Source organism: Nannospalax galili, unplaced genomic scaffold, assembly GCF_000622305.1.
Source record: "Nannospalax galili isolate Female #2095 unplaced genomic scaffold, S.galili_v1.0 scaffold43, whole genome shotgun sequence".
NCBI classification, from domain to species: Eukaryota; Metazoa; Chordata; class Mammalia; order Rodentia; family Spalacidae; genus Nannospalax; species Nannospalax galili.
In genome coordinates, this window is record NW_008353342.1 from 4,135,558 (window position 1) to 4,155,836 (window position 20,279).

Sequence of the window (20,279 nt, forward strand, 5' to 3'; positions counted from 1 at the left end):
GTGCTGAAATTCCTGTGTCCTGGAAATGTGGCTAGGAGGCTGAACCCCAACTTAGGTAGCAGACTCACCCTGAAGCTCTTCTATAGAATAAGGACACATTTAAGAGTCATACAGGAAGTTTTAAGTGCCACAGAGTCTAAATTGTAGACAAATGGTTTCATTCCATTGATTTTTATTTGAAATTATAAGATTACATATTTAGATCATGTAGAAAATACTCTGCATTACAAGCATGAGTGCTGCCTGACACAGTATAAGGTATTGGCTATAAGAATGAGGTTAAGGGACTGGAAAGATGGCTCAGTGGTTAAGAGCACTGGCTGTTCTGGCAGAGGATCCAGGTTCAAGTCTCAGCACCCACATGGTGGCTAATAACCATCTGTAACTCCAGTTCCAGGGGAATTTGACACTTTCTTCTGACCTCTGCAGGCATTGCACAACATGAGCGCACTTACATACATGTAGGGATATACTCATACACATAAAATAATAAATTTAAAAAAGAATGAGGTTAAGTATATTGTCTTTTTAGCAGATACTCGAAACATTATCCGTTATCAGCACAGACATACAAGCATCTATCAAAGGATAGAGGAGAGGGTGGTGAGGACACTTTACCCTCCTGGGTAATAGGGCCTTGTTTTCATTGGAATAGTCAGGCAGAATCACATCTTTTTTTCCTTAGCCCAGGGAAATTTTCTGTAGGATGTAGAAATGTAGATGGTGGAAGAAATTACTTTGGACACATTTTAGTGGAAAAGGAGGGGAATGTGCAGTCACAGACACAGGGGTAAGAAAGCACTGGCTTTAGGATTTGGGTGGCAGGCACACACTGGTGGTGATATTAGAGTAGAAAGCAAAACCTGTTGAGCAAAGGGACACCTGTTGAGAGAAGGACAAAGAGGAAGTACGAGGAATAAACTGGTGCAGAGTCCACTGCTGGACAATACGGGTGTTTCTCCTTAGGATAAACAATAGTTTTAAAGCTATCAATGAAAGACTTGGACTTTTTTTTTTTTTTTGAGACAGGGTCTCCTGGAACTCACTCTGTAGACCAGGCTGGCCTTGAACTCAGAGAGATCCATCCACCTGCCTCTGCCTCTCAAGTAGTGGGTTTAAAAGTGTGCACCATCATGCCCAGGTGAAAAACTTGAACTCTTATTAGTAACAGTATAATCTGTGTCTTTAAAACCGAATTAGTTGCCGGGTGTGGTGGCGCATGCCAATTAGTGACAGTTTTGTTTTGTTTGAAGAGTGAACATATTACTAATTTCATGACTCTTAAGCTTCAGATCCAGAAACAAATCCTGGATAAAATACTGGTGCTTCTACCCATCGTAAGCAGCTGTGTTGGCTGTCCGCAGACTGCATCAAAGTATATCTACTCACTGCCATAGGCTCACCAGGCCAATAGCCTGGAAGAGCCCTGCCTGTCCTCTTTAAAATTAATTTCTCTTTCTCTCTCTCTCTCTCTCTCTCTCTCTCTCTCTCTCTCTCTGTGTGTGTGTGTGTGCATGTGCGTGTGTGTGCATGCATGTGCCACACCACAGTGCATGTATGGAAGTCAGAGGACAGCCTATGGGAGTCAATTCTCTCTACTAGCATGTGGGTCCTGGGATCAAGCTAAGCAGAAAGCCCTCACCCTCTGAGCCATCTCACCCTGTGCAATTTCCTTTTTTCTTAACTAGGACATATTAATTTACAAAGTAATAGATCTCATTTGACATTTCATACTCATTTCCACTATCTTTCTTCCCCCTCCCTGGTCCCATCCCTCTTCCTGGAGTGTCTCTTGTACTTTCACTTGTTTTGTTGTTTTGTTTTGTTCTGTTTTTAAATTTAGATCCTGCACATGAAAAGTCCAAGTGATCTTTGACTTCCCCTCCTTTCTTGATGGCACATGCAGGCATGAGCAGATCACAGGTCATTTTGGATTCTTCATCTCTGGCACCTTTTTCAGTCCTGGATACTATCTTTGCAGATTTCTCAGCCTCTCTGGGCCTTAGCTTTTTCATGTGTAAGATGAGGTCAGTAAAGTTTACTGTTACCCTTTCAGAACTGATGTGTGATTACTGTGGCACACGGGCTTGTTTCTCCTGTCTTCTCAGGTAGTAATATATAAAAAGACTTTAATAAATTGTGTTTGCCAAAATTTTAGTTTGTGTTTATAGAGTAACATGTTTTTTTACAGTTGGCTATTTTCAAAAAATAATTGGGTCTTAACAAAATGCAGTATCAGTATCCCACAAAGGACTTAGATGGCATAACTATCTCACATGTGCTTAACAGTTAGTGAGAAGGTGCCCATGTTAGCTGCTTGTACTTAATCGGACTTTAGTTATGAAATTGTTTACTTTTCAACTTATGTAAAATATCTGTCTCCATCAGTGACCTGGTGATTTTAGAGGCTGTTGAATATTTCTGTATTTCTGTGTTAATTCATTATAGAGTATATGGTGAGGATGCCCCTGTCCTGTGCACTCTGCATGGTTTCTATGAAAACCTTTATCCTTGATTAACCAGCTCTCTTTCATCACTCAAGATCCCATAGCAAAGTGAAATTTAATGTTTACTTGGTTATAAATAGCAGCACTGTCAAGTAAATTTTTGATATATTAAATAAAGGAGCACAGATCTCAAAGATTGATTAAAGCATTATTCAGACTCTGTAAAGCTTAACCACTGATGAAAAACTGGGATGGAAACTTAACATGAGAGGATCAGCTACATTCAGACAAGTTAATGAGAACCAGGATCATAGGTTTAGCTTGATCCAGTTTCATCAGTGGTACAAGCTTCTTCACACTCACTGTCTTACTTGCATACCTCTACCTCCATCACCCTCATGCAGCCAGAACTTCCGTCAGGAGGCACTTTTGATCCTGGAATGTGGTACCCTGCAGTTCCCTTTGGATACAACCTGCAGTGCAGGAGGAGAGCATGATGTGTGGAAAGGTTACTTAACTGTGTATGCTGTGTGAATAAAGCAAGGATACCTTAGGAATCCTAATTGCCGCCTCCTCTCTCACTATTACTAGTACAGAGAAGTCTCCAAGCTTGGGGCAAAGGCCTCTATAGGCGTTCGGTCACTTCCTGTAAAGCCTTTTATTTTCTAATTTCAAGCGAGAAAGTATTCTACACTGTTTCTAGAAGTTGTGATTATAAAAGTCAAATGCGTCATCAGATCTTTTACTTCTGTAATTAGTTCTGACATCTAGGGAGCCTTCACTTTAACATACTCCTGTTGGTTTCGGATAGAGTTTGGTGGTTTTGTTCTAAATACATGAAGTAAAAATTTCATTTGAGGGGCCTGGAGAGATGGCTCTGCGGTTAAGAACGCTGAATGTTCTTGCAGAAGACTCAGGTTCAAATCCCAGCACCCACATGGCAGCTAACAAATGTCCGTAACTCCAGTTCCAGGGGATCTGTCAGCCTCTTCTGTCCTTCGCAGGCATTGCACGACAGAGGTGCACTTACATGCAGGCAACACACACATATAGATAAAATAAAAAATAAATAAAACATTTTTTTAATTTCATTTGAATGTAGAATCTATATTTTGAATATTTACTATCGTTCATCCTTCTTAAAGGTAATCTAGAGACACTAACACTGATTAGTCATTTTGTTTTACAGCCTTTTATGGATTATTCCTGGCTATTTAATCTCTCTTCTGTGTGAACAACAGTGTTATTCAGAATCTCCCATTGTTTCAGAACTACCCATGTTGATACCTAGAAGTCTAAGAGGGCACAGCAACATCTAAGTGTTGGTTGGGGCTGGAATTGTTTGTGATGGTCTTAGATGTACATGCCAGGGCCTTCTTGTTCCTCTAGTCCTTATCACTGTTGGCGTAAGATGGACAGTGTGTTTAAAATTAGCTCCTCATCATCACCATGTTCCATGCGCTATGCAGGAGCATGGCTATTTGAGAAGTGGTGGTTATTACCATATTTATATGTGAAATAGGGGTTACTCTTAATATTAGTTAAAATTAAATCTTTCATTTTTCTTCTTTTGTGAGGAGGAGGGTATAGGTATATTCTTAATCCTTTTCTCTTTCTGCTGTAGACTTTCAAGCCACAGTTGGTTTCGCTAAATATTAAACATATTCATGTTTTGTTTGAGTACTGTAATGCAAACTACAATAAAGCATTAAATTGCTCTCATTCTCAAATGATGATGTGATGTTAAGCTTCAGTTATTTACACAATAGCTTTGTAAAGAACCGACATTGAAATGGAAGAAATTAAAAACGTTGTATACATTCTCCCATGGGGTATTGAACCAAACTGGCATTTCATCAATGAGATAAAGAAATTTATAAACTAGGAAATGTTACGGGTATATATGAGCCTTGGTCTCAAAGCTCCAGAGAGAAAGAGTAGATGGGAGCAGTTAATTTAGTTGTACATTTAAAGTTAATCCAAAAACTCAGAACATGGACCATATTTACCAAAATGAGCTAACAAATATTTTCTGATTTTGCAGTAACTGCTTGCCAAAATTATATTTGTAGTATTGCTTTGCTTAGTGAAATCAGTTTCAGTGCCGACACTATGTATGTTACAATGCCAGTGAAATTTGCTGTACCTGAGCTGCTGCTCCTGCCCTGGCTCGTGTATTTTGGTTTAGTGTCAGCCTCAGCCTTGTGTTGTATACCGCTAATCATCAGTCTTTTTGTTGACCTGTCATTGACTATGTATGTATTGAAGCAATGCTTTTGTGTTTTCCATTCCCAAGTTAGGAGATTCAGTCCCCATTTGGCTTCTAAATCAAAACTAAACTCAGCCTCACTTGATCTCCTGATGAACAGTGTGCTTCGCATCACACACATGTCTGTTCCCATGTCTTGTTTTTGTACACCGACTTTCTTCTGGAACAGACGCCCTTCTCACTTAGATCTTTTTGTTTAATTTAAAATATTTTATTAACATTTCTTTTTTAAAATTATTTATTTAATAACCACATACTTAGAAGCATTTCATTACAACAGAATTGACATATTCAATAACAATTTCCTGAGCTAAGATGCATCTCTTTCAAAACTGGCTATAAATTTTTAGGTTTATAGTTGAATTATTACAGTTATACAATATTGTATTCAGTATAAACCCTATAAGACGTAAAATTAAATGAGGTTTTAACCTTTTAAAAGGACCTCCATTTCATTATTAAAATACACAGTTTCATACAGAAAAATTCATTTTCATGGAAATGTTTTTCACATCTCCTAATTATTAAGGAGCAAATTCTTATGCTTTGAACAATTATTATTTTTTATCATTTTTTATTTTTAATAACTACATGATTAGAAGAAGCATTTCACTACAGCTTTTACATATTCAGTAACACACTCCAGAGCAAGAGTACATCTCTTTCACAAGTGGCTGCAAGTTTCTAGGTTCACAGTTGAATTAATACAGTTATACAATATTGAACTCAGTATAAGCCCTGTAAGACATAAAATTGAATGAGTTTTTAACCTTTAAAAAAGATCTCCATTTCATTTTAGAATATATTGTGTCTTGCAGAAAGACTCAATTGTTTTTGCTGCTAACACTGAGATGTTGGCGCATGCATCTATAATCTGTATGTATCTGATTATTACTAGTCATAATCAATTGCACTTGGATCCTTGGCACCTGTGTATGTCTATAAAGTCATTGGGTAGATTTCAATGGTAATGTTTATCACCTCTGCTAATTAACATGACGTAAATTTCCATGCTTCCTCCTCAAATATACAAACTCAAAAAACAGAGAAGCAAGACAAGAAGTAACCCAATTAAAAGATGGGCTAAGGAGCTGAACAGAGACTTCTTCAACAAATTTTTAAAAATGTAATATAGACGTAAAGTAAAGATGGCTATGAAGGATCTTAAAAGATGTTCAACATCACTAATAATTAGGGAAATAAGATTTCATCTTACTCCAGTCAGACTGGCTAAGATCAAGAGAACAAGTGATACCAAATGTTGGAGAGGATGTGGGGAAAGGGGAACACTTATCCACTGCCAGTGGGGCTGCAAACTTGTTCAACCCCTATGTAAAGCTGTGTGGAGAACTCTTAAAAAACTACAAAAGAACCTACCATTTGACCAAGTTATTCCACTCCTTGGCATATCCCCAAAGAACTCATGCTATTGCAGAGACACTTGTACATCCATGTTAGTTGCTGGTCTTTTCACAATGGCTAAGAGATGGAAGCAACCTAAGTGTCCCTCAATTGAAGAGTGTATAATGAAAATGTGGTTCATTTATACGATGGGGTTTTATTTAGCAGTAAAGAAAGATGAAGTCATGAAATTTGCAGGTAAATGGATGTAACTAGAAACTGTTATGCTAAGTGAAGTAACACAGACTCAGAAAAAAATCAACATATGTTCTCCCTCATATGTGGATCCTAGAACCAAATCCTAATAAATGAGTATGTACCCAGACATGACTATAACCAGGAGGATGGAAAGGAACCAGGGAGCTAAAGGAAAAGAAAGAACCTGCAAGAGAAGAACAGTAGGGAACAGACATTAATAAGGAAGATATGAATAAAAATTGGGTTAGTTTAAAGGAAGGGAGAGGGAAGGGTATACAAGGAACCTAGGGGATAAAGGGAAAGAAGGAGCTCAAAAGAGGTAGGACCGTAGGAGAAGGTATTATTAAGGGAGAAAGGGGGGAAATGGGGGCACCTTAAGTGGCAAAACCATGATGGAGGGGTGAGACAATGTGAGAGAGAAATAATGCCTAGCTAGTTTTGAAAACCAGAGGGAACCATATTACTCCTACAACCTACTGACAAATTATACATACCAGATCAAGAAATATATGTCTAGGTAAGGTTTATCTGAAAACAATTGGTCTTTGCCCAAGATTTATCTACATGACACACAGTTATTAAAAGTACCAGACTGTTGGAACTAACCTTCTTGGATGTTTAACAGACATATTTTGAGGCCTATACTAATTTGGTTAGAGTGACATAAAGGACAGTTTTTGCTCCTTGCCCTCCTAGGTCAACTACTTCCAGGGGACTATGAGCATGTCTCAAAATGTCCTGTAATTGTGGTGGGTCACCTGTCCTCTTGATCAAGGAGGCCAAGGAGACCCCACAAGATGGACTTGAACCAGTGTCCAGTCTACAAAGACAAGGGTCAACACAGAGGAATCATTTCCTCCATTCTTCCAAGCGAAGCCAGCTATGGTCAAGCAGGACCTTTAACTTATCTTCACATAGGCGGAACTAGTAAAAGAAAGGAGCCAGGGGCTCCTCCCAACCCCATGTGACCCTGAAGGAACAGATCCTCAAACGACCTTAATAGTAAAAATAATTTGGTTGATCTGGGCCAACTGTATGGCCTTAAACACCCCAAAGGAAAGTATAACCAAAAATTAAAGGGGCCAATATAATTTCTTAAGAGTCCATATGCATAGCTAAAGGCTACATAACAAGCAACAATGCCAGATAGGAGATACCTTCTTTTGAGTTGTTGGCCAGGGTGGCCAAAGGGACTCCCAGATAGTAACCCAGCATAGAACTGGGAAAATGAACAGCAGACCCCAATCTTATCTAAAGGAATATTGACAACTGATTGCTGCTAGATGAGGAACAGCTCACCCTCCTAAAACAAAGACGTCTAGCTAGGCTGACTAGATTCACCAGAAGGGCAAGTAGTGGGGAATGGCTGGGGGTGCCAACAACACAGCAGGGATATCAGAGTATGAGCTCTAGTTGGGGGAGGGAGGCTATGGGAGGGTGCCATCTGGGAAGTGGATATATAGTTGAATAAGATGGTTTGGGATGTTCTGTGTGATATACACACAAAAAAAATCAACAAAATTTTTAAAAATGTATTATATTTGAAGAAGAAGCATTTCTTTAAGAAGTAACATGATTATGTTGAAAGACTTGGTAGAGGTGGAGAATTTGTAAAGGGAGTAAGTGGTAAACTCACATAGGAACAGTGACACATTTTACATTATTGTTGAAGCTTGATAGTACAGTTTTGTTATTAATATTCAATATTTATAGTAGACATATTAGAATTGTAAATTTACATTCTAAAATACATTTACATATTTATAGTTTGAGAATTGTCATAGTTTAGTTATTACAATATTTCTGTTTCTTTAACTTCCTAGACTATGATTTATCTCTAGAAGCTCAATTAGAGCATAGGTAAAGGTATCCTGGGACTGTTAAAGGGTAATAGAAAAATAATGGAAAACCTTATGGTGCCTGATAATGGGAGAGGTCCAGCATCAAGGCCTGGATAACCAGGACCATGTGGAATAAAGACCATAGGTGGGCCTCAGGGGAGGTGGGAGATTCGTTTCTGAGAATAAGTCTTCCCAAGACCAGAAACTGCAAATGACACAGATCTCCCCTATCCTCAGGATAAGAGGCAAAGCACAACCTGAGTCCTCGAGAGGGAGCTGTGGGGAATGTAGTCACTCAGAGAAGACTGAAGCTACTGCCCAACATCAAGAAATTCCCTGTGTTCTACTCTGCTCTACCACCAGCCTACCGCCAGAGGAATGTAGAACTGTGGCTCTTGGTAGGAGTTCAAAGCTTCAGGCCCATGGGAAGGAACCCTAGCTCCAGCTCACAGCACTTAGATCTTTTTAAAAATACATTTTTGAAGTTGGAGGTTTAGGTTGCCTTAGGCCTCTGATCTGGGTCATTCTTTTATTATAAATCCTGAAAGCGCCATCAGGAAATTGAGTATTCTAGTTAATCAGTGGCTTATCCAGTAGTAGCATATATTTCTAACAGTACTAAGCTCCCTTTATTAGGTAAAATTCACAAAATAATATATGACAATGTGTTTAATGCTTCTCTGATGAAATAGAAGGTAGCTTACTTAGAGATTTAGATGTATAGGAATGCTTGTTAATAAAAAAAGAATAGGTTTTTACTGTTTGCTGATCTTTGAGTTTTTAAAAATATTTTAAATGTTTTATATTTTTAGCCAGGTGCTATCTATCTTTCCCTGTTTGAACACCCAAGATAGTTCTGTGTACACAAAGCTTTTCATAAAGTGCTTGATTCACTCAGTTCAAAAAATATTTATTGAGCATTTACTTTATACCAAGAAGTTTACTAGAATTTAGGACCACAACCACAGTCTAGTCCGTCAACTGACTATAGACTAGTGGAGGAGATGTACAGAAGGACAGAGAGAGTTCTCTAACACAAATCAATGTACACTATATGGGCTTCCCATCTGTTCTGGGGTTGTTAAACAAACTTCTCTAGTGACAGCAATGTCAACATGAAATAGGGAATTATGAAATGTTAATGTTTCCTTCAATCCTGTAAGTAATACTGGACTTTATTAGTGACTGTGTTTGCTGTGGAAATACAGCTATAAGACAGAACCCCAGCATGTCCTCCTTCCCATTATCTCTATAAAATCTCCCATATAGACATTTTGGAATACTCTCTGGATAGAAGGGATGGCCAAGATCGGGTAGGAGTCATTATGAGCAAGAAAAGGCAAGGCTATTTCTAGCAGGAAAAGCATGAACCAAGTTCAGGACCATTTTGTGTGTGTGTGTGTGTGTGTGTGTGTGTGTGAATGATATGAGAGGTAGGGTAGAGAAAAGGAGAGCAGAGAGGAGAAAAAAGAGAGAGAAAGTAAAGAGCCAGGTATGTAGGGAGCAGTGAGTGGTTCTCTAAGGACAGAGTGCTGATTAGGTTGGAGTAGGTGGATAAGGAGGGATGTGGAGAATCATAGATGAGTTATAGCAATATACGAGTCATATCATAAAGGATTTCTAAATCAATCACTTGAGCTTTGTTTTTCTAGCATTAGAATTCTTAAAAATTTAAAGAACTTACCAAGTAGCTTAATTTTTTTTAAGAGAAAAATGGAAGTGTTTTGGTTTGGGTGTTATTTGGGGTTTGTTTTGTTTTGCAGTGGGCAGTGGAGCAGGCAAGGGTGATAAAAAGCTGCCGTGGTGGCCTGCTGCTGCTGAGTTAAGAAACATGCTCTAGAGTGGCACATGCGCTAATCAGGGCTCTTGGCTCAAGGGAATGGTAACAACAGCTTTCATTTTGTTGTGGTTGGATCATATCTTAATTCTTGACTTATTTGGCAAAAATCAACAGACATTTAGACAGATTGATACCTATGGTCTGTTGGTAGAACATTATATACATATTTTATGTATGTACAAATTTATATATGTTGATTGTACATATTTTACAAATTTATATGTTTAGCCAATGTGTATTTATATATATATATATATATGCATATTTTTATGTGTATGAGTGTATTGCCTATATGTGTGTAAATGTACCTGTGTCATGATATGCAATGCTTGTGGGGGTCAGAAGTCAGCATCGGAGCCCCTGGAAATGGAGTTAGGACCATTGTTAACCTCCATGTGGGTGCTGGGAATCAAATCCAGGTCCTGTACAAGAACAGTTAGTTCTCTTAACCACTCAGCCAACTCTCCAGCCCCTTTTTATGTTTTATATATATTTTTATGCAAATTCTATATTTTAAACACACATTAAGGTATGAAGACATGTAATGCATAATTAGCTGAATTTTGTAGTGTAATCTTACAATTCAGTGCAGTTTATATGACAAAAACATGATCATTGGAATTGATCTTTTTAGTGGTTCTTCTATAGTACTAAGCTCGTAACTGAGATGCATGCCTTCTAAGTGGCATCTTATTCTAAGAATGGTATTTTAATTTTAAGAAAAGGTCTGCTTTCTTCTATGTTTAACAGGTCACAAATTTCTTTAGGAATATAGCACCAAACAGAAAAGTCATTGCACAACCAGCAGTATTAATTAATTCTCTATTCCCGGTACTCTGGGCGTTTTAAAGAGGACCTCAAGATTTCCTTTAGGATTTTGTAGTATGCTTGTAAAACCAAGAAAATGCATAAAAACAAGCAAAACAGACACAGTCCCTGAGTTCCTGGCACTTCAGCATGATGGAAGAGCCAAGCATTTGAAGTGTATCATACACTACAACTATCCACTGTGTGATGATTACCATGCAGATATCCTTTACAGAGAGAGATGTTTGACAACATGACATTTAAGTGGGTATCTAAGCTCATATATGAAGGATGAATAGAATGTAGTAGACAAAGGCATAATGTTCCAAGCAGAGGTATAGCATGTATGAGTGCTTTGAGGGGGTAAGGTGAGTGACAGGGGATAAAGTAAAAGAGTGAGGAGGCCAAGCCTTGATCATAAAGACCCAAGGTAAGGACTTTGGATTATGCCCTCAGTGCAGCACCAACAAACAAATCATCAAAAGCTTGGACCAGAGGAAACAAGAGGGTTTTTCTTATGGTCACTCTGTTACAGAACAGCTAGAGTAAGCACAGGAGCACTACATAGAAGCTGTTGTGGAGTTGCTATCCTAGCACCTAGCACATAGTGGGCCCTTAGAAAAGGGGTGGATTTTGGATAATGACTATATCATCACCTCTTCTGTAAGAACTCAAGATTATTTGTGCTTGGACCATCTATGCAGCCTCTGGTGAGCCCAGTTCCTGGTGGTATCACAACCTGGCAGAGAAGCAGAAAGGGAGTTACATATTGGCAAAAAGAGGGCCACGCGTATGAGATGACCTCTCCTTAACAATTTGCTTTCATAAGAACTAACTCCATTATAAGTTCCTTCCAACCATGATGCTCCCAAGACCTGCTTGCATTGCTCCAGGCCCCACATCTCAAAAGTTCCACTATAGCCTGGTCCTCAGCACAGCCTGGGGACCCAGCTCCCAGTACATGAACCTCTGGGAGACATATATCATATCCAAACTATATTAAACCCGTTTAACAATTTAAGTACATCTTTGTCCTACTTCATCTTGGATCTGACAACTCAAAGACTGAATCCCATCTCACCTTGAGTCTTAGAAAAGTTGGACTCCAGTTTATCACATTAACCTTCTATCGTTTCATAACACACTGCCACAAATTTAGCAATCAGAACAGTGCATGCTTATTTCAATTTTCATGAGTCAGAAGTCTAGGCATTTTTAGCTGGGTTCTCTGCTCCACAATGCAATGGGGACATCAGTGGGCTGCGTTCTGTGTAACTCAGGGTCTTCAAGATAATTCCAGTTGTTGTCAAAATTCACTTCCTCCTGCTTCTAAGAATGTTACTCCTCTTCATACGCAGCTCACAATAAGATTCTCTGCTTTTCCAATGACAGGAGGAGGTGAGGGTGAGGGTGCTTTCAGTTGCTTCAAGTCTGAGTTCAGGGAGGGTCTCAATCCTGTTTTAAAGAGTTTACCTTGTGGGGCTAAGGCAGGAGGCTTTGGCCAGCCTGGGCTACATAGTAAATTCCAAGCCAGATAGGGTAACAGAGTAAGATCCTGTCTTAAAATAAATGAATAAAATAAAAATGTTAGGTTAGGCCCACCCGAGATACTCTTGCTCTCATAATCAGAATCACCTTGTTAGGATCTGAATTACATTTGCAGAATCTCTTGACAGTTCCTGGATAATTTAATATAACCATAAGAATGACAAACTGTCACATTCACAGGTTCTGTCCACATCCAAGCAGTGGGGACCGGATCAGGTTCTGGGGCACTGGAGCTCAATCATCTCAGAATTCTGCCTTGGCCCTTTTAAGAATACCCATGTCTTTTGGCTCACCATAGACTCTTCAAATCTTTGCTGGTTCCTTCTCCATTCCCCTCCTCCATTTCATAGACGATGAAGTTTTCCAAAATGTCCTATCAACTGCTTAGCCTGTTTCTTGCCCCATGTTTGTTGTCTTCCGCTGGGTTTATTTGCTCTAAAAATAAAACTAAGAGCAGGTACTCTTTCTTCCAATCATGTGAAGATTGCAGATGAATTAGATAATGAATAAAGTGAAAGCAACTCATGGTGCTTGACGGGGCATAGTTGGTTATAGCTCCTGCCCCTTAAGGTTGGGGAAATTGTATGGGTTGGGAAGAGAGAACTTTGAGGAGGTAGAGAAGATCTTACTAGATCGGGAAACAGGCGCTGGTGCCAGTTGAGTCTGGGCTACATCCTCATTTGTATGAAAGTACTATTGTCCTCTTACCATAAGGTGCAGTGCCTTACAAAAAAATGAATGTGGTTGTGACTTTTATTGGGAGGGGCTGCACATGCATAGGTTGGAGCAGCCCTATGGTATTAATACACTGATGGATTCAAATCATATTGTCCAATTGCAGATAGATACTGTCTTACAATTTAAAGTAGCATTTGCACCTGAATTCAACCTTCTACCTTCTAGCAAAATCCAGAATCTTGTATATAACCTAAGGCCTTCATGCTTGGACAGCTCATTGAAAAGCAGATTGGTGGCATTTCTGTGGAGGGAGCACTTTCCTCTCTCTGAAATGACTTCTCTCCTTATCTGATACATTAAAACCCTGCTTAGGAAAATAGGCTTAGATGTTCACTCCTTGCAAAGCCTTTCCATTTCAGAAACATGTCCCCGGGGTCCATTCTCAATCCTTCTTTTCTCTTTTTATTTTCTATTTGTGATTGCTGGTGTTGCTCTCAGTTCTACCTCCTGTAACATAGAACTTACGCCTTTATATGTCTGCCGACCCTACTGGTAAGATCCTTGGGGACAGAAACTGACATTTTCTTAAGAAAAAAGCTCTGACATAACAAATGCCCAACAACAATTTAAATAAATTATTTGGGTCAGTTATTGCATGACCCCCAAATCACTTACCTTCTATTTGTCTGACTTAAGGTAACAGATCTGATTCCCTTAGACACAGTGTTGACCCCCATTTAAGCCTATGTTTACTTTGTTCAATGGATAAATATTTAAAATATCGGCTATCTTTTCTGTAGCTAGTTGGATCACTATGACCTAGAGTTCTCTGCTTTTAATTTCTCCACTGACCAGAACATTTTAGTCATAAGACTAGTCTTCAAAACAGATGTGATGGCTGAGACAAAGCCTTTTTGTTTGAAGCCCTGATAATCATTCCAGAGTGTGGGAAGAGCTAAATTCTTGGCTTGGGCAGCAGCAGCAGCAGCAAAGGGTAGCAGTGATAGCCTTCACATTTGGCTGAAGTTCTGAAAGGAGGAGATAGAAAAGCAGGACTCAACCATCCTAACAACTTCAGTTTAGGGGAATGGACCAATGATATCTATTGGAGTCCCCATATCTTCAAATATAAAATACACTTGTAAAGTTGTGGACACAATAATTTTCAAGGTTCTAGAGTATTTGTACCATTTTAATTATTTTATTACCATACTCAGAAGAACTAAATCAGAAGTAGTCTCAGGATTATCACCCCCACTAAAGATCCTTATGAATCTTTACTGTTGAAAGCAACATTGAAGATGATGTGATAGAATCATTAGACAGTACACCATAGAAGAGCACAGCTTTCATGTCAGACACTTGCTTTTTAGCTTGGGTCTATAAAATACTCATGAAGCCAGGCTTGGGGGTACATGCCTTTAATCCCAGCACTCATAAGGCAGAGGTAGGCAGAGCTCTGTGAGATCCCGAGTCCTGATCTACATGGTGAGTTCCAGGCCTGCTGGGCCTATAGGGAGACATCGTTTAAAAAAAAAAAAAAAAAGTCCCATAATGAACTATACATGGGAATTTCAGAACCATTATAAACCTGTTCCCCTGGTGTATAAACAAAAATTAGTTTCATGGTTTTCTGCATTGAAAGCCATTACCTGAAAAATCACTTTTCCAGAAGGCATTTAATTACTACAGTTGTCTAAAAGCTTTTGTTTTTAATTTTTTAAATTTATTTTTATGTGTTTTAGTGTTATACCTGCATGTGTGTAAGTGCATATTGTACAGTGCCCACAGAGGACAGAAGAGGGTGTTGGATTCCCTGGAATTGGAGTTATGGATGATTGTTATCCACTATGTGGGTGCTGGGATTCAAACCCTGGTCTTCTGCAAGAACAGCCAGTGCTCTTAACCTCTGAGCCATCGCTCCATCTCCAAAAGACACTTTTAAAAACAAAAGCTTGGGGTTGGAGAGAGAGCTCTGCAGCTAAGAGCACGTTCTTGCTGAGGACCCAACTTGGGTTTGGTTCCCAGCACCCACATGGCAGGTAACAGTCCTCTATAACTCCAGTCTCAGGAGATCCTGTGCCCTCTTCCGGCCTCCAGAGGCACTGTATGACATGGGTGCACTTACATATAAATAAATATTTTTAAAGTGTTTTTTATGGATGAATAGAAAAGTGGCTAATACTGTATTTTGCAAGAAATGCTTTTAAAATTCTACAACTAGGTAAAGGAAATGAGTGATTAAGTAGAAAAGGGAGCGTGCTTGTGATTTTTAGACTATGAATCTTGCTTTCTGTTATGCATGCTTTCTAACTTTTCTGTTTTCCAAATTATTCTGATATGAAAGGTTTATGTAGTAGGTATAATTCTAAATGTCAGTATTACTATGCAATGCAAATTCAAGGGAATCTATATTTAAGCAACTAAGTAGTCAGAACCCCTTATCTAGTCCCTAAATGTACTGCTTGTCTATGCAGCCAAGGTTGTAGGAGGAAATGGAAAAAGTGTGAGAAAGATTGGCTATGTAGCAAGTTTGTCTATCCAGAAAATTGCAGTTTTTAGTTTGAAGCCTTCATTGGACTTTTCAGATGGTCAAATCAAAGGACATCTGATTGTAGTTACTTGATGTGAATTGTTCCTCAGGCTTAATCTTGAGTCTATTAAATCTTAAAGTTCTTGAAAGAGGATTTTAAGAATTTGTATCATTAGTGGGAATACCTTATTCTAGAATGTTTTTAGAGAGCCTATAATGATTACCTGTTATGAAGTACCCTTTTGTTACTTTGGGACTATATTTATTTTTTATTTTGAATGAATAGTCTCACTTGTTTTTAGATCTCTGTCTACTAAGTGATTCTTCACCTTCTTAATAGTCGATTTTAATTTTTCCCTGAAAACTGTTCTAACATTCCATTAAAACACTTTAAATTTTATTCTTTGACATGGATACATAAACCCATGATAAGAATTACATTTAGTTTCTGTGTCAATCACCAGTTGCTGCATAAGGAAACTTCTCTGGTGAGAGCTGAGATATGCATTCATCCTGTGTGCAGAGGTTGCATTGAAGATATGTTTCTTAGGGTTAAGTATCTCACAGACACTTATTCTCTGCATTTGTGAGAATATGTTCTGGAACTCTGTAATAATCTCTGTCTATTGTAAGAAGAAGCTTCTTTGATGAGGGGTGAAAGATGCACTTGTCTATAAATATGAGGTTGCATATTTAGAATAAAATAAGAAATTACCTTGGGCTAGGGATATGGCAAAAATAGTTTTTTCTCTATGATCGATGCCCTCTCCAACCATGTGTATTTGGCTGTGTTTACAGTACCACACAAGTTTCCTCCCATTGAGTGGGCCTTAATTCCAATTATACCCCCAAGATAAAAGTGCCACTACTGTGCCAATAGCAATAGTTTGCTGGCTTAGTTGTTTAAATTAGGTTTTACATCTAGGTAAGACTATTGATTGGTTTCCTCCCTTGGAGCTTGTATAGTATACTCTGATACCATGAGAGCTGGTCTTCGGGGAGGAAGCTTCCAGATCAGTTCCAGCTTGATTGCTCCGAGTTCTGTGTCCAAACACAGAAACACTGGCCAATGTGCAAAGAACAAGAAGCCACAGAATACTTATCCCCGAATTTCAAACTTCTTCCCCTGGTGGCTCAGGGATCATTATAGAAGAGGAGGTGGAAAGATTGTAGAGTCAGAGAGGGTAAATGATACAGGAAACAGTCTTTCAGACAGCTGGTCAGTTACTTGTATGAACTCACAGCAATGGTGACAGCATATACAAGTCTTATGTAAGTACAAACTGTACAAAATCCCAGTATAGACATGGGAAAGTGGGTAAGAAAACCCCAACCCAACCTAAGGAACTTTTGGCAATTGATGGCTGCTGGGAGGGGGAAGACAATGTCTTACAGGAATGGGACTCTTAGTAGGCCCAGTAGACAGACCCACACTGAGGGACATTTAGGGACACAAATCAGACTCTATAGACTGTATTTTACATATATATATATACATATATATGAGAGTACATTAAATTGGATGGGGGCAATGGCGGGGGGTCTGGATAAGGGAGGGGACCAAATGTCCATCAAACTATATTGTATGAAAATCTCAAAAGTTCAATAAAAGAATTATAGTTAGATCACTAGATCTATACAGTTGTTAATAGCCTGATGTAAGCAGGAAAAAATACAAATTTTCCTTGTAGACCACCCTTTTCATGATAGCATAGCATTGCTTTGACCAGATCAACAAATTGACTATTATATTTCACTATATGATGAATAATTTCTAAGTCTCATAATATGAGTGAAATTTATTGGACAGGGTATTTCTTTTAAGCTGCTGTTCTAAATGTGCTACAGTTTAATTCTACTGAATTTATATAAATACTTGACATTATTGATAAAGTACATTTTGTTAGCCTTTTTATCTTAAACATTTAAACAATACACTATTATGTTGTACATTAGAATTTGAAACTCTTATGTACAGGAACATTTATTAGCTTGTTTCATTTCAGAATTACCTTATTTAAAAATGTATGAGGCTGTTTATAATGGACTCTGTGGCAGTGATTAAAGAGGTGTGAATAATAGGTTATTGGAGCCTGACAGCTCCTGGCTGGCTAAACTTGTGTTAGAACATTTGTGCTGCTGAGATGTACCTGTTTTTCAAAGGTAGATATTTCTGTTTTGATGTGTAGAGTTTTGGTTTGATATGGTATGCATTAGTGTTTCTGATTAAAGTAGTTTAACAAACCTCAGTATTTTATTGCTTCATTTGCATCTTAAAATGTGAAAGGTTTAAGTTTTCAGGCTATTTAATCAACATTTATGATTGGTAACCTAAGTATGGGTCAAAATAGAGTATCCATCCTTGAGTAAAACATTGGTGTATTATTTAAAGTTTTCCTATAATCAAGGTTTCTTTTTTAATGGAAAAATTCCCCTTTGTATATAATTTGAAAGCATCCAGCAGACTAATACTCAGCAGTTCCTTTGAGAGGATTTTCAGTCCTCTTGGAGAGATGTGGGGTTATGGACCGGATCTACTAATGAAGAGGCAATATGCTATGCTTGCTATTTCACTAAAGTCTTAGTAATTTTAAAAACAAAGAGTAGAAAAAGCATGAATTTTAATTAATCAAATGTGGATATTAGATCATTTACCTAAGAAGAAAGGAGCTCCTGAGCAAATCCATGCAGTGAGCTTCTTCCACCCCCTCTCCTGGCTCCTGAGCACTCTGCCACTCGCTAATACTGTAGGCTTACTAGACTGCGGTTCACTTTTCCCTTACCAGTCAGGACGTTGTGAATGAGAAGAATGTGGCTGGTAACACAGCATAGAAAGTTGCTCCTCGTGAAATATAAAGCTTAGAGAAATAGCAATAAAAATTGCTATGAGCATTCTACAAGAGATCCGAGAAATTCCTTAGTTCAAAAAAAATCCAACATAAAGCACATTTTGAGCATTCAACATGGCAAGTTCCTGCCGCCGTGTAAGTTGTCACTTGACCCACTTTCTTCAGCTGTGATCACAACTGGCCTCAGAGTCTTCAAGAAATTTTGAATTATGTAAATTTTATCTATTTTTAAGTATTTAAAAATATCTGGTATTAAACCTAAATTTTAGTTGATTTTTTTTCACTTTATTTGCGCAAGTCTGAAAAATTATGGTGTAGCAGTCTATATTTTAATGGTATTTGTATTAGGGTTCTCTGGAGGAACATAACTGATAGAATTAAAATAAACTTAAGGAGGGTTTATTAGAGTGGCCCACATGATGCCCTAGTTACTTGTCTATTGCTACAGCAAACATACTGATCAAAATCAACGTGGGGAGGAAAGGTTTTATTTGGCTTACAGCTCACAGTCCATCAGCAAGGGAAACCAAGACCAGAACTCAAAGCAAGAACCTGGAGACAGGAACTGAAGCACAGAGAATGGAGAAACACTACTTACTGGCTTGCTCCCCTGGCCTGTGCTCAGCCTGCTTTCCTATACAACCCAGGACCACCTGCCCAGGGGTGGCATCACCCACAGTGGACTAGGCCTTTCCATATCACTCAGCAATCAAGAAAAGTCTGAAAAATACCCAGAAGCCAATCCAATAGAGGAAATTCCCCACTTGAGGTCTCGTCTTCCCAGGTTAAAGTTGGTAACTGAAGCTATCCAGTACACATGATATAGTCTGGGTGGTCCAAACAGGCTGTGAACCTGTAGCTGCTTAGTCCATGAGATGGAATACCTCAGCATTGCCAGGTTTTCACTGAGGGCCTGGAGGATTCCTAGAGCGGTGCAGGATTCCCAGAGAGCCCCTGGTCTTCAGTCCATGTTAGAAGCCCAAAGAATCTGGGTTCTGATACTGAGAGAATGTAGCAGCATCAGCAGTAACAGGGAAGATGAACTCAACAACAAGGTGATAGATGAACTTTCCAGCAAGACACCAAGGCAGTGAGGCAGAGAGCAGAGCCTCCCCTCTGCCTCCTCGTATCCAGCTACTACAGGAAGGTGCTGCCCACATTAAGGGTAGGTCTTCTCACTTCAAATGACCTGACCAAGCAAACTTCTCATACGTATGACCCATACCTTACCTCTCAGGTGATTTCAGCTCCAGTCAGCTTGCCATCCAAAATAACCACAATATTTAAGACAGTGTTTTTAGACTTGTATTCCTATCCATATGATGAGAAGTTAAAATACAAAGTAACCACAATTCCACTAGTCTTACAGCATTGTTCTGAGGGTATTATGGCCAAAGTACTGTACTACTCACTTGTAAACTGCAATGAATCCTAAGGTTTGGCAGTGTTCTACTCATTGTCCACCCGAATTTCAAGTTGCAGGTTGAAAGCAACTTATGTGACCCTGACCTGGGCCTAGTGGCTCATGCCTGTAGTCTCAAACACCCAAGGGGTTGAGACAGGAGGATTGCTGCAAGTTTGAGGGCAGCCTTGCTTTCAGAGTGAGACTGTCTCAAGTACAAACAAGGAGGGGGACAGGTAAGGGTGAGACTTGGTGCTGCTTTCTCTCCTGAGAGGCCCATACTTTTGTACCCACTCCCCAACAATGTTCACGCATAAATCTGTATTAAAACTATTTCTTTTTTGTTTTTGATTTAGTCTTTTTGAGATAGTCTCCTGTAGCCACAGCTGACCTGGAACCCACGACATAGACCAGGCTGGCCTACACACACACACACACACACACATACACACACACACACACACAC

The 20,279-nt window shown here is 38.9% G+C and overlaps 1 protein-coding gene across 4 annotated transcripts in view; it reads left to right on the forward strand.

Moving 5' to 3' along the window:
• Zeb1 (zinc finger E-box binding homeobox 1) overlaps positions 1-20,279 on the forward strand; it is a 214,798-nt gene that overhangs the window by 95,460 nt on the left and 99,059 nt on the right. The gene's annotated exons all lie outside the window — the stretch shown is intronic.